Source organism: Lepidochelys kempii, chromosome 6 (genome assembly GCF_965140285.1).
Source record: "Lepidochelys kempii isolate rLepKem1 chromosome 6, rLepKem1.hap1, whole genome shotgun sequence".
Taxonomy (NCBI): Eukaryota; Metazoa; Chordata; order Testudines; family Cheloniidae; genus Lepidochelys; species Lepidochelys kempii.
Window position 1 is genome coordinate 63,886,821 of NC_136385.1, and position 14,930 is coordinate 63,901,750.

Sequence of the window (14,930 nt, forward strand, 5' to 3'; positions counted from 1 at the left end):
CCTACGAGAGCAGGGCGGGAGCGGCGCTTAGCCAAGACGAGGGCGTTTTGAGAGAGCTGCCGTTTCGGTGTGTGGGAGCCTTGGCTGGTCATGAGAGATGCGACGGGCCACAGGGGCCATTACTGTGGGTGGGGGACAGCAAGGAAGCCCCTCATTCCCCGAGCCCCTTCCACCTCCTCATTCCCCCCACTCACGCTCCACAGCCCCCCCCCCCCTTTCTCCCTGCGCAGCGAGCGGGGCGTGCGCACCCCAAACTACCGCCCTCCAGCCAATGAGGACGTGCGGCTGTGGAAGGCGGGTGGAGCGCGTGCGTGCGTGCGTGCGGCCGTTGGGGGCAGGGGCGCCGCTGGGAGGCGGAGCGGGCGCAGCGGTGTGAGGTGTTTGTCTCCTGGGCTGTGGCCGTGGTGGCTGCGCAGCTCCGGGGGGTGAGCGAGCGAGCGAGCGAGCCGGGGGGGAGTCTCCGGGCCGTGCGCGAAGGGCTTAGAAGAAGGAGCTGCTGGGCGCGTCCATGCCGAGGAGGAAGGGGTGGCAGCAGGAGGAAGGTGAGTCCGTCCCTCCCTCCCCTCCGTGTGATCGACTCTCCGGGGGAGGGAGGCTGGGGCGGGGCGGGGTGCGGCGAGTTCCTCGGGGCGCTCTGGCTCCAGCTCCTGTTGCTGCTGCCGCTGCGCCTCTGGCTTCCTGCGGGAGGGACGCAGGCGCGGTGCGGACTTTGCTTTCCCACTCCCCCTTCGGCGTGAACTTTGTCTGGCAGGGGCCCCGCGGCGTGACCAGGGCCCCGCCCGTGTCTGTGCTGTCGGGGGCGTGCGTGTGATTTTGTGGGGTGGCGGCCTTGCAGGTTGTATATCCGTTCCCCTCCCTGTCCGAACTAGGGATCCCTGAACCTGTAGCTTTTGCCTACATGACCCTACCTGGGGCTTAGTCTCTGGTGCAAATGTTACAAGTTTGGGCCTTAAAGTTGTATTAGTAAGGACTCCTGTTGAGTGTTGTCTTTTACTTTTTGAATATATTTATTTTAATAATGGACTGCGCTTAATCCTACTCTTCTTAACCATCTATTGGCAAGCCAGCGTTTGGAAATGATGTTCCTGTAAAGAGATTGCCCTGTAGTGATTTATGGGGCTTTGCAGGATTAAGTTAAAGTGGCTTGAAAACCAGCACACTCAGTGTTCCACAATAGGTAATAGGTATTGGTCAGGCTATTGATTAAATATTCGATAAAATACACAGATGAGTGTTATGGTAATGTTTAGGAACTCTAATCGAGGAATTGGATAGGCGTTGTATACACAAGCAACAAGAAAGACAGTGTCTATCCCAGAGAGGTTTCAGAGTAGCAGCCGTGTTAGTCTGTATTCGCAAAAAGAAAAGGAGTACTTGTGGCATCTTAGAGACTAACAAATCTATTTGAGCATAAGCTTTCGAAAACTTATGCTCAAATAAATTTGTTAGTCTCTAAGGTGCCACAAGTACTCCTTTTTATCCCAGAGAGCTTACTTTAGAAAGAGTGATAGGATATATCTTGCTGACTGTATTAGAAAGAAAAGGAGTACTTGTGGCACCTTAGAGACTAACCAATTTATTTGTGCATTAGAAAGCTGACTGTAAGTAAAAGATCTACCCAAAACAATCTCTTACAAAGTGTCCTTACTGTGTTGGGTATACAGATTTTTTTGTTTGTTTTTTTACGATATTATTAAAATTACTGTAGCTGAAAGAGATTGGTGTGAGGGATGACACTATTCAGTTTTATTTGTGGCATTTTGTATTTTTTGTCTAGTTTTTTCTGTGGGTTTTCACTCAAACAAGAGTAACAATTTTCAAAAATAGGACAGTCTGGTTATAAAAACAGAAGATGATAGTGATGTGAGAGGAATTGTAAAATCCAATTTAATTTTAAAATAGGACATTAAAATGTCTGTTTCAAAGTGTGAGTTAAAGTAGTTTTGAATTCTGTGGTAGAAGCAAATGTTGGATTTCATATCTAATGGTGCCCTTGAAATAGGGAGACTTCTATAATGTTCTGTTTAAAAATACTGTCCCAGTGATGAGCAGTTTGTCTCTAAATATATTTTCTGATCGCTGAACCAGGTCCCACTGACAATGTTTTGTGCATGTTTATATGAATTTTTCAAGTTGTTGCAGAGGCATAGAATTAAACAAAGATTATAGGTAAACCCTTAAGTTCTACTAAATGTACAAGAAATAATCTGTAGTTTAGAAATGTAATATATTGTTATTGTAAATTTAAAGATCAGTTTGTTGTAGGGCCACTGAAGATATTTAATCAAAATCTTGAGGCTCTTGCTCTTAAAAGCAACATGTTTTGAGTCTATTTATCTTTTAATTTGAACTCTGAAATAAAAGCATGCTTCCGTGTTTATTGCCTTGTTATGTAACCGTTGTTGTAGGCAATCTTTTGTTTAGAGTCTTGTAAAGCACTTCTGGAATGATAAGAATCTGAGTGGTAGTCAAAGGTCTTCATAAATGCATTGTAACTGCGTGTTCTTAGTGGTCTTGATTAGGGTATGTCTGTACTACAATGGCACAGCTACAGTGCTGCATCTCTGCTGCTGATGACCGTGGTCTGTTGGTTGTAGCTAGGTTGATGGAAGAATTCTTTCTTTTGTGGACCTAGCAGCATCTACGCAGGTGGTTAGGTCTATCTCACTACATCGCACAGGGCTTGAAATTTTTCACAGTCCTGAGCAAAGTAGCTAAGTGAGTCTAATTTTTGGCCTTTGTTACGTACTGTAACTTCTTTGGTGTGAATTTGTTCTGAACTCTGATAATTGGATGTATCTCTCACATAGATGATCCAATTGGAAAATCTTTTTTTTTTTCAAAATAGTAAAATAATATCTTTCTGGAACATCGTTCTTATTGGCCTGCTTCTTGAGAAGCATTACATAGAGACTTGGACATGGCAGTCTTTTTATGTTGAGAAATGAAAATGTTTTCAATGTGATAACTACAATCCTTCATAGTTAACTTATGTACAGTTCTAGTATTTGATAGATGAGTTTCCAGTGATGTTGCTAATTACATCTTGGTTACTCCTGCATTGGCAACATCAACCAGGGTTTTCAAAAGTGGCTAGTAATTTTTCAGTGCCTCAATTGTATAGTGTATGCAACTTCAGACACCTTATAGAGGTCTGTTTTTTTCAGAGGGTGAGTCCGCCACCCTTTCTAAAAATCAGATTTCTTTCAGGTATATCATGCTGCACACCTGAAATCAAGGTGGATAAATATAATTGATTTTAAAAAATGTTTTTTAATTTAAATTGGATTTTTTGATTGTTTAAATTATAATTTTTCTTTTTTAAAATCTGTTTTAAAATGAAATCTGAATTTAATGCAAAATACATAAAGGCCTACATTTATTATAATCTCTTAAAACATTTAGATAAAAATGTGTTAAATCCATGAGCCTGTATCAGAAACTTTGAGTTAAAGGCTGATTTTTCTGTATAAAAGAAGATGTTTTTCCCCTTATTTTAACTTTTGAGGTCAGGCTTCATAAATATGGCACAGCAGCTCAGCCAAAGTAACTTAGGAGACTGTCTCATTGTCATCGGCAATAGGACGGGGTGGGTAAACTTTTTGGCCCAAGGGTCACATCAGCGTTGCGAAACTGTATGAAGGGCCAGGTAGGGACGGATGTGCCTCCCCAAACAACCTGGCCCCTGACCCATCCAACCCCCCCCCCCGCTCCTTGTCCCCTGACCGCCCCTTCTTGGGACCCCCGCCCCTAACAACCTCCTGGGACTCCACCCCCTATCCAACCCCCCCCCCCAGTTCCCTGTCCACACCCCCGCCCCCAGATAGGCCCCCTGGGACTCCCATAGCTATTCAAGCCCCCTGTTCCCCGTCCCCTGACCCCTCCCCCAAACCTCCGCCCCATCCTACTTCCCCTGCTCCTTGTCCCCTGACTGCCCCGACCCCTATCCACATCCCCACCCACTGACAGTCCCCCCCGTCCCCCCCCCCGGGATTCCCACACATATCCAACCGCTCCCTGACTGCCCCCAGGACCCCCTGCCCCTTATCCAACCCCCCCTGCTCCCCTCCCCCTTACCATGCTGCTCAGAGCAGCAGGAGCTTGCAGCCCCGTCGCCTGGCTGGAGCCAGCCACACAGTCTGTGCTGCACAGCTGGAGCGGCAGGCCAGAGTGCTGGTGGTGCAGTGCGCTGAGGCTGCGGAGGAGGGGTAACAGAAGGGGAGGGGCCAGGGGCTAGTCTCCCCGGCCAGGAGCTCAGGGGCTGGGCAGGACGGTCCTGCGGGCCAAAGTGTGCCTACCTCTCTGCAATAGGAACTTAAGTTCTGGTAACTTTCACTAAGGCATATTTGAAAATTTTCCCAGGCTTACCTGAAATAATCAGTTTAATTAACTATAGTTAATCCCTCTGTTTAATAAATACTTTAGCTGTAAACATGAAACATCTTTTGATAAGAAAAATTATGTATTTAAAATATTTAAGGTTTTGTTCAATAAAAGTCAATTTTATGTTGAGTTGTGTGATGTAGCTATGTTGGCGCTACCTCTATGCATAGACCAGGCCTAAATTCTGAAGCAGAGTTGTAAACAAAAGCAGAATCCTAATATCCAGTCTCCTCTTGAACCAATACACATGTTCTTTCCTGATGATGTTTATTCCTGTATGGACATCACTGCTCACGTTACTACTGTGGTTCTCAAAATATGAAATGTTTTTCTTTCTGAAAATCTACTCTTTAGTATGTGTAGCTTTTGATCACTGTAAATTAGTCAAGTATGTATATACTTGATCATAAGCTGGTTCGTTTATAAGCTGACCCCACCAAGATGGATAAGTAAAAATGGTAAAAACTGTGTGACCCTTTCGTAAGCTGACCCTATATTTCAGGGGTTGGCAAACTTTGGCTCCCGGACCGTCAGGGTAAGCCACTGGTAGGTCGGGACATTTTGTTTACCTGGAGCGTTCACAGGCACAGAGCCGCTCAGCTCCCAGTGACCGCGGTTTGCCATTCCCAGCCAATGGGAGCTGCGGGAAGTGGCAGCACTTCCCGCAGCTCCCATTGGCTGGGAATGGCAAACCGCGGCCACAGGGAACTGAGGGGCTGCATGCCTGCAGACTCTCCAGGTAAACAAAACAACAATGTATTAGATATTCAATTCAATGATTTCATAGAGTTTAAAATCATCAAATTTTTGTGTAGACCCGTTTATAAGCTGACCCCCACTCTTTGATGCGTCGCTTTTTTTCCAGAAATATTCGGCTTATGATCGAGTATACACGGTATACAAATGACTATTAAAGTGTCCGTAGTTATACCTCTAATGTTATTTGACATTAATTTCTTCAGGATCTTTCTTTTCTAGCAGGTGTGCTTAGATATCATGGTGGTATGTGCCTTTTAATATCCCTTTCTTCTATATAGTGATGTATTCAATACGTGGGTATTTATTTCCATATGCGGGTATTAACAACTCTGTATTGACTCCTTAGAGCCAATTCAACTTCAGTTTGAGTTCGTGGAGAAGCTCCCCATTAACTACATTAGGATCTTCATGTTGTTTATCTAAAGAAGATTTGTATTTGTGTTCTGGCAGCACCCGCAAAGTGATGGACGTTATCCACACATAGGAAAATAGTCTTACTGTGGAGAGCTTGCAATCTAATAGACTAAATTCCAGTTACAATTTATTAACATCTTGTTACAAACTAGACCAACTAAACTTCTAAATATGTACACTTTCCTATTTGGAACCATAGATGGTCACCTGGAGCTTCAGGTTTGATTTCCACTAAAGTACAAGAAGTGAAGCTTGATGTTAAACTCTTCCTCTGTATATTTACTGTAATACAAATTACAAACTTCTTTAAAAATGTCCAGTTTTTGTGGGTCTTGAAATGGTAAGATTGTAATTCTGCAATGGAAATTGAATGCTTAGGACAGTCGTTCCCAAACTGGGATTTGCAAAATGTTACAGTGGGTTCACCAGAAACATTTCACTGATGGCTGCCAGCGGTCCACAAGCATTAGAGGCAGCAGGTGGGACACGGTTGCAAGGCAGACAGCCCAAGCCCTAGGGAGGGCGGGGCAGTGTACTTGGGGCTGGCAGCCTGAGCTCCGCCCCCTGTGAGCGGGAGGGCTGGCAGCCGGACCTGCAGCCCGAGTTCAGTTGACGGAGGCGGTCAACGGGGTCCAGCAGCAGGAGCCCCGCAGAGTGCAGAGGAAATTTAAACTTAAATCCCTGGAAATACTCATTTTTAGGAGGGGGTTCATGAGATTTCAGTGTTAAAGTTTGGGAATCACTGGCTTAGGAACACTTCTTTTAAGCCGTAACTAAAAGTACATTCTGAGAGTGAGAGAGCAAAGGAAAATACACCAACCAACATTCAGCCATGACTCTGACCATGCTTTTGTTGATTCATTGATTTACGGACCACCTGTCTTTCATAAATTTCATTATCTGTAGTTCTGTATGTGGTTTTGTACTGGCCTGTGTGTGTAAGTAAGGTATGTTAGATGTGAAATGTCTTTCTGCAGTGTTCAGGAAAAATTATATGAATGAGTGATCTCTACTAGTGACTTATAAATTTTGATAATCTTCATGTAGAAATAATTGAAATCTTCAGGAAAGGGAGGATAGACAAGGAAATAACCAATGAAGTCATTAACAAACTTTTACGAACTGCAGTGGTGGGATATAGAATCTAGCAGCCGTAACTAAAGTTAAGTGTTTTGTGGTGGAATCGATATACAAACACCTAAAAATGTTAATTTTGAAATTGATGCTCAGGTGTGTCAAGAAATCTACTGAATGAGCCAGATAAAGTGCTAAAAGTTATGTGAGTAACTTTAGAACTACTGATGCAGGATGTGAAACTGGGTATTTATAAGGATTAACAGCAGCATGGTGGATAGCAGTGATGACTGGAATACAGATATTGAAGGGTATGAGCTTTCCAGGAGAGAAAGAAATAAAGGTAAAAATGGTGGGGTAACATTTGTATATCAATAATGTGGTAAACTGTAAAGAAATAAGCAGCGATTGGCTAAAACAGTCTAGCCTTTCTACTCTTAAGGATTCTTTAAGGAAAATGACAGTTCCCCAGGATGTTGAACCATGGAAATATTACTCCGCTGTTTACACTGTTGTTGACCAGGGAACATACTTCAGAGGTTCATGGTTTCAATTTACAAAAAGTATGATGCTTATGATGCTTTTTGACACATTCCAAGTTTTAGACTTGGTTTTGACAGTCCATGGAGAGTACACTTGTTCTACTTCAGGAACTACTGATGTACCTGGGACAATACTTTTAGCAAATGAAATATGATCTACAAAAATCTCATTAACTGACTTCACATCACAAATTCCATTTTCATGACTTTAAAACTTGTTGAGTAAGTGGGATTGTGGTGGACTTTTGGTTCTGAAACATATATGTTTAAACTGAAGGGTGGGGGAAAAAGCCTTTAATCAGTTTATGGTACTCTGTGGCCACTCTGCTGTTCTTAATCCACTAGGTCAGATAGAGCTATCGTGTGTCCATCTATCTGCACTGGGAAGCATGCTCCCAGCTGCAGTGTAGGCATAACCTTAGGGCAGTGGTCCCCAAACTTCTGAGGGTCATGCCCTCCCATGACCTGTGTCTGTGCCCCACCCCCCCGGAGCCACGGATGGGAGCGGGGCCATGGCTCCAGGGGCGGCAAGGAGGAAACAGGATGTGGACAGGGGTAAAGGGGCCAAGAGTCTGGGAGTGGGGGCTGGAGCAGAGCTGAGCTGGGCTGCGGTGGGGGCTGGCAGCCGGGCCTGTGGCCAGGTGCGGCTCTGCTCCCAGCCTTGTCTCCAGCCTCTACCCCAGCCAGGAACAGGGCTGAGGCTAGGGGCTGGCATGGGGCTTGGAGTCGAGCTGTGCCGAGGCTGGGGATGGAGACAGGAGCCAGAGACTGGGTGGTGCTCCCTCCCTCCCCCCATTGGGGGCTGGCCCATGCTCTGCCATGCCCCATGGATGTTCCTGCATGCCCCCCTGGGGGGGGAGTGTCCCACAGTTTGAGGATATTTGGCTTAGGGTATGTCTTTACTGCAGTGTTAGTTTGACTTAACTCAGAATGGGTGGGGTGTTCCCACGCAGAACCCAACCCTTGCCAGACCTGTGTGACTGTGTCCACAATGGTGCTGTACTAGCTCATGTGCTGGAATGGATCTCTAGCAGCATATCCAAAGTTTTTAGTGGTGCTTTAAACTTAGTTGTCCTTCTTTAGGTTTTTTTGTGAAAGTGCTCTTGTGGGTCTTTCTGATAATTATTTCTCTGCTCTGCTATAAGGCTGGTGTCGGCTACTGGCCAGCTAGCAACATGTGAGAAGGATTTCTTGGGTGGCATCTCTGTTCAAATGCTATGGAAGTGCAACAGACATGGAACAGGCAAATGCAGAGTTAAAGAACAGTGTAGAAAAAGAGGACTTAGACAAAGTACAGCCCAGATAAAAAATTTTGGGATAGGATTGGGGGGCTGACTGCATCTGCGGTTGATTAGTCTGCATCACTGCAAAATAAGTGGGTTGTTATTGAAATCTGAGCTCCAGCCCATGCCCTCAACCATGTCTGCTAGCTCTGGTTTAAAGCACCCTTAATCCCACAAGTTAGAGTTTTTTCTGTGTGGATAGAAGGGGGCTGGAGCAATACCCAGGCTACGTCTGCAGTGAAGACATACCCTTAAAACAAATTCATTCTGGAAAACAGCAAACAGTATAGAAAATTAAATACCTACTGATTTGTCATTTGCTGCCACTTAATGCACAGCAGCCCTTAAACGATGCTTCTATCTTAAATTTCCAGATTGTTTTAAGGTGTAACCCCATGTAGATAGAATGTGTTCGCAGTAATTCATTCTGGAGGTGTCAAAAGCAGCGATCATACACAGTAGGAAGGCCTGCATCCGAAAAAAACCAAAAAACTGTTGCAACCTGCTGGTGAGGTATAGATGGTAAGAAGTGGTGCTAAACTTTAGAAATATCAAGGCTGAAAGTTAGGTTTACCATCTTTGATTTGCCTCATATGTGAAGTTGGCTGATACTTGGCAATCAGACTCAGTGACCTGGGTTGTCAGCTGATTGCTCAGAGTAATTGGCATGTGAACAATGTTGTAGTTCTTGTTTAGGAGACTCATATTTTTCATGATTGAGTGTATATTTAACAGCTGAAACATTATTTGGTATGCTGTTGGAATAAGTTATACTTTGGGCTGTACCTTAAATATTTTCCTAGGTTTTGTCATTTTATAGTAATGTAAAGCCAGTGCTGACACTGTCTCCCTAACTCAAAAGGTTTGTTACAAGTGACCTGTTGGTTTCAATCTGGAATTTCCTGATTTTTTTTGTCTTTAAAATATAATACAAAACTAATTTCACTTTAATCAACTTCAGTGCCCACTTCTAGAGTAAGAACTCTCCTATACAATAAAAATTTAGGAACAGCATCGTGGAAAATATTATTGAGGCGATAACATTCTAAAATAAATGTTGCATGAAAGGGGGTCTCACACTTGATAGCTTCTGAAGGCTAAGTTTATTGTACACATTAGAGGCTCCCTGTATTTACTCCGTTCCACCTCACAAGCTTCCTATGTGCATCTCTTCATCTTGATCTATTTCAGGGACTCCCTGCAGCTCCCTTGTTCCCCTCCTGCCATGAGTTCAGTGTGCCTCCTGTTCTTGCCCAAATGCCAGGGGCTTCATTTGCACCCTTATGCCCTTCCCTCCACCCTCCCCCGCCAATGCCAGGTGCTCTACCCCCAGTCTCCTCTGACCAGGGGTTCTTTGTGTTCACCCATTCCTTCCCCCTCCCCCTCCACAGACTCTATATGCACTACCATTCTCCTTTTCTCCCATTATTTGTCTGGGAGATAAGTCATTTGAGTTGTCAACATGTTAAACTCTACTGGGAGGATGACAGAGGTATTGATTGTTAGGCTGGAAGGCATTAATCAGTGCCATCAACCAGTTTGATCTAAAGACAATTGCAGAGGTTCTTAAAGCTGTGGCAGGGCTCCGTGTGTCCCCTATTTTCCCCTTTTGTTTTTTTTATTTTTTTCCCCAAAAATCAATAGGGTTTTTGCCATTGATGTCTAGCATATTTCTGGAAATTTTGAAAATGATTAGACCTGGCATTTAAAGATTATCACATTATATACAGACAGACTAACCCAGAAATGCCATCAAGTTCAGTGTAAGGCCTTTGCAAGGTCAGTCAACTAAAAAACTGTAGAGTGGGTTAAAACTTCAGAAGGACTTGGAATTACATGTCTGTCAGTCTGATGTAGATCTCAGACAAGAAAATAGAGTGGATGATATGGGACTCAGTTAACACAGAATTAAAGGAGGGTAATATCACTAATGCCAATCAACACAGGTTTAGGGAAAATAGATCCTGTCAAGCTAATTTGGGATCCTTTTTTTTTTTAATGACCTTACAAGTTTAGTTGACAAAAGTAATAGTTTTGATCTAATATACTTAGACTTCTCGAAGGAATTTGATTTGGTACCGTATGATATTTTGATTCTAAAAAAAAAAACCCCAAAACGAAAAAGATCTAAAACTAAAATGCACACATTACCTGGGTTAAAAGGTGGCTCTGATAGCTCTCAAAATGTAATTGTAAGAGGGAATAATCATTGAATGGTTGTGTTTCAAGAGGGGTTCCACAGGGATCAGTGCTTGGCCTTATGCTACTTAACGTTTTTATAAATGACCTGGAAGAAAACATAAAATCATTCTAATAAAATTTGCAGATCACATACAGATTGGTGGAATGGTAAATAATAAAGCGAATGGGTCACAGATAGTGATCTGGGTTACTTGGTAAACTTGGCATAAACAAACAGTATTCATTTTGATATGGCTAAATGTATCCTCCTAAAAACAAAGAATATATGCCATACTTACAGAATGGGGAGGGGTGGGGAAGGGACACCTGTGTCCTTGGAGGCAGGAAAATGATATGGGGGTCATGTCAGATAACTAGCTGTGTGAGAGCTCCAAGTGTGATGCTGTCGCCAGAAGAGCTAATACGATCTTGGGATGAATAAACAGGGGAATCTCCAATAGGGGGAGTAGAGAGGTTGTTTTACCTCCCTATTTGGCACTGGTGTGACTGCTGCTGGAATACTGTGTCCTGTTCTGGTGTCCACAATTCAGGAGGAATGTTGATAAATTGGAGAAGATTCAAAGAAGAACCAGAAGAAATAATAAAGGATTAGAAAACATGCCTGATAAGACTCAAGGAGCTCAGTCTACTTAGATTAACAAAGAGAAGGTTAAGGGGTAACTTGATTATAGCCTGTAAGTACCTACATGAGGAACAAATATTTAATAATGGGCTCTTCAGTATAGCAGAGAGTGGTATAACAAAATCCAAAGGTTGGAAGTTGAAAATAAACAATTCAGACTGGAAATAAGACTAAATTTTTTAACAGAGAAATTAATGGTTGGAACAGCTTACCAAGAGTTGTGGTGGATTCTACATCACTGACAGGTTTTTAGATTGAGATTGGATGTTTTTTCTAAAAGATATGTGCTAAGAAAAATTTTGGAGAAGTTCTATGGCCTGTATTGTACAGGAGTTCAGACTAGATGATCACAGTGGCCTCTTTTGGCCTTGGAACCTGTGAATTCCTTGCCAGATATTTGCTCATCACACAGACTGAAAGCTTCTTTTAAAAAATAATCTCTCTGTCTGGGAGTATTGACCTGATTAGTGAGACATTCTTTCCTCATTCACGGTAAACACTCCAGTATACCAGCTTACCAGCCTTTTTGGTAGCAAGTTCTTCTGGCAGAACTTGGACAAAAGTTCTGGTATTTTAACGAATCCATGCTGGCCTTGTAAGGAAAGTTTTGTCTCATCTCCTCTAGATGGCCAATGAGGGTATTTTCTGTCAGGTGAAGACCTCAGTTTGGATTGTTGATCTGTATTAACTCAAGAACACAAGGTTCTTTTCCTTGGCATATCAGTTCTTGATGGGGGTGGAGCTCCATAAGCATGATATTGGATGCTGGAACAGTTTTTATAGTGGAGGTGCTGAGAGCCATTGAACCAAACTGTAAACCCTGTATACAGTGGCAACCACTTCAAGCCAGGGGGTGTGGCAGCACCCCTAGTTCCAGCAACTGTGCATGGTATATATGAGTAGATGAGCTAACTGGAATTTATTTATTTATTTTGGAAGGGTTCAGTGGTTGGGAATTATCCCACACCTGGATTGTATGTCTTCACTTTTGGAGTCTAATTCTTACATCTGCTCTGTCTACTTTAGCTATGCTAGTCTAAAAGTAGAGGATCATGTCAAGATTTGTATGGTGCCAGGGGAGGTGACCAGTATTGCCAGCCAGCAGGATCGGGTTGCCAACTCTGACCGAAGCTATTCTGGGAGATTTTTTTTTTCTCCCCAACATGACGTAATGTCATTTTCTTAAAATATCCTATTAAAATCTCCTGGATTGCTTTCAATAGTCACTAGGAGATTGATGCCGATTCCAGGAGACTCCAGGCCAATCCTGGAGGGTTGGCAACCGTACAGCAGGATGGCTGTGGCATACCATGCATCTTTACATACATACACAGAGACTGACTGACTACGTGGCCATGTCCAATGTATTCTTTAATCTCTACTGCTTGTATTATATTTCCTGGCTATGTTTCAGTCTTGTTCTCGCAGCTTTGAGTTTGCATCAGAGGCATAGCGTCAAAAATTTCCCTTCCCTGGAGAACTTTGTTTTTTTGGGCAGGAGAGGGTGAGGGGTTCACAATATCTCATTTCAGTTGGTCAAATGTAGAAACTCTTCCCAGGTCTTTGCCTGTTTGACTTCATCTTATGCCATACTTTAGTAACAGTTGCTGGTATTTTCCCTTGGGACATCTGTTACTCTCCAGGAGTGAGAATCCAGTATAGGTGATATTGTTGGAAAAGAAAAAATTACTTTCATTGTATTTCTGCTTTTCTGTAGTTTTCTCTCCTGAACAGACCATCTAGGTTATGACTTGTCTATACTGGCACTTTAAAGCACTGCAACTGTCTTGCTCAGGGGTGTGAAAAAACACCCGCCTGAGCACTGCAAGTTTCAGCGCTGTAAAGTCCCAAGGTAGACAGTGCACCAGTGCTGGGAGCCGCGCTTTAATGTTGCTAGTGAAGAGGTGCCCTTATTGTCTTGGTTAACATTAGTCAGTATAAGATCTTTCAGAGAAAAGTGAAAGAATTATGAAATCTGTTTCTAGGCGATATTTCTTCCTAAACCTATTAGCTGGGTGTTAACTTATCCCCTGAAGCATGAGGATTTATATTCCTATGTTTTTCTATTTTAAATTAAACGTGATTTTACCCATTATCTATATATGTATTTTTGAATCCGTCTGAGCTACTGGCCTCAATAATATACAAAGCGCTTTGTTGCCCTTCAGTTTAATTGAATGTCCTTTGCTTTTGTATTTAGAATTGCCTGATTTAACTTCTCCATACCCCTTGTTGTTTTATATACTTATGTAACCTTTTCTTTGTCTCCTCTTTTTAAATTAACAGTCCCAGTATTTCCAATCTTTTCACTTCGGAGTCTTACCATATCTCTAATGATTTTCATTGTAAGTTTCTGGATCCCTTATCTTATCTCTCTTGAGACAGGATGAGCAGAATTTTATTTTGTATTCCAGGAGAGAATGTGTCACTGACTGATACAATGGCATATTTTAGTAACTCGTGTTATGCTCCAGAATGGTCTTGAACTGAGTCTATTTATCCCTAGGTATACAGGCCACTGTCCTACTCAGACTTAGTTCTCAGCCAGCTCTTGTATTGAAGACCCATGCAGAAAGGACTTTTATCTTTCCTTAGGGCCCGGCCTCTTCACCCAGTCTTATCGATCTAGAACCACTTTGAATGTTGAATGCAGTTTTGATCGCCCCATCTCAAAAATGATACATTAGAATTGGGAAAAGTACAGGGAAGGACAACATAAATGATTAGGGGTATGGAACAGCTTCCCAGTCAAGAAAAATTGAAAAAACTGGGACTGTTCATCTTAGAAAAGAGATGACAAAGAGTGGATATGATAGAGTTCTACAAAATCATGAATGGTGTGGAGAAAGTAAATAAGGAAGTATTATGTACCCCTTGCATAACACAAGAACCAGGGGTCACCCAGTGAATTTAGTAGGCAGCAGGTTTAAAAGAAACATAAGGAAATACTTCACACAGTGCACAGTTAACCTGTGTAACTCATTGCCAGTGGATGTTGTGAAGGCCAAAAGTATAACTGGATTAAAAAAAGGAATTAGCTTCATGGAGGATAGGTCTATCAACCCATACCATGGGTTTCCCTAAACCTCTGACTCCCAGAAACTGGGATTGGATGACAGGATGGATCATTTGATAATTACCCTGTTCTGTTCATTCCCTCTGAAGTATCTGGCACTGGCCATTCTTGGAAGACCGATGGACTGGGCTAGATGGAGCATTGGTTTGACCCAATATGACTCTTGTTATGGCGGACTACTTTCAGGTTCAGAAGGGAAGATGCCTATCCAACATCTAAATTTTGTGCCACCTTGGCCAGCTCCCCACCTGCTCTCTCCAAGAATCCAGAGATGGTAAAAGAAAAGAACAAAATAGTCTGAGTCCAGAAGGGGAAACTGTCCATTAGGTAAATATCTGATTCAGTCTGAAATTCACTTTCAGAGTCTAATTGAAAAGATACAAAAATCTTTGTGTATTAGAAATAATAAGAGCTTGGGAATCCTTACTCTTCTCTGAATTCTCACATGAACCAAGAAAAGTCTGGTATTTACTGAAAGTTGGTGCTTTGTCTTCTAGGTTCGTGTGTAGTTTGTGGTTTTTTTGTTGTTCGTTTTTTTTTTTTTTAAATGAACTATTTACAATAGAGGAGTTTAC

At 42.7% G+C, this 14,930-nt stretch overlaps 1 protein-coding gene across 6 annotated transcripts in view; it reads left to right on the forward strand.

Moving 5' to 3' along the window:
* The first annotated feature begins 344 nt into the window (after positions 1-344).
* PALS1 (protein associated with LIN7 1, MAGUK p55 family member) overlaps positions 345-14,930 on the forward strand; it is a 136,522-nt gene continuing 121,936 nt past the window's right edge. For 5 of the 6 annotated variants that reach the window (XM_073348379.1, XM_073348378.1, XM_073348383.1 and 2 more), the window contains exon 1: positions 345-542. The gene's annotated coding sequence lies outside the window, so the exon portion shown is untranslated. Of the gene's footprint in view, positions 543-703; positions 836-14,930 lie in introns of those variants that run through there. The other variant, XM_073348381.2, reaches the window with a different exon arrangement.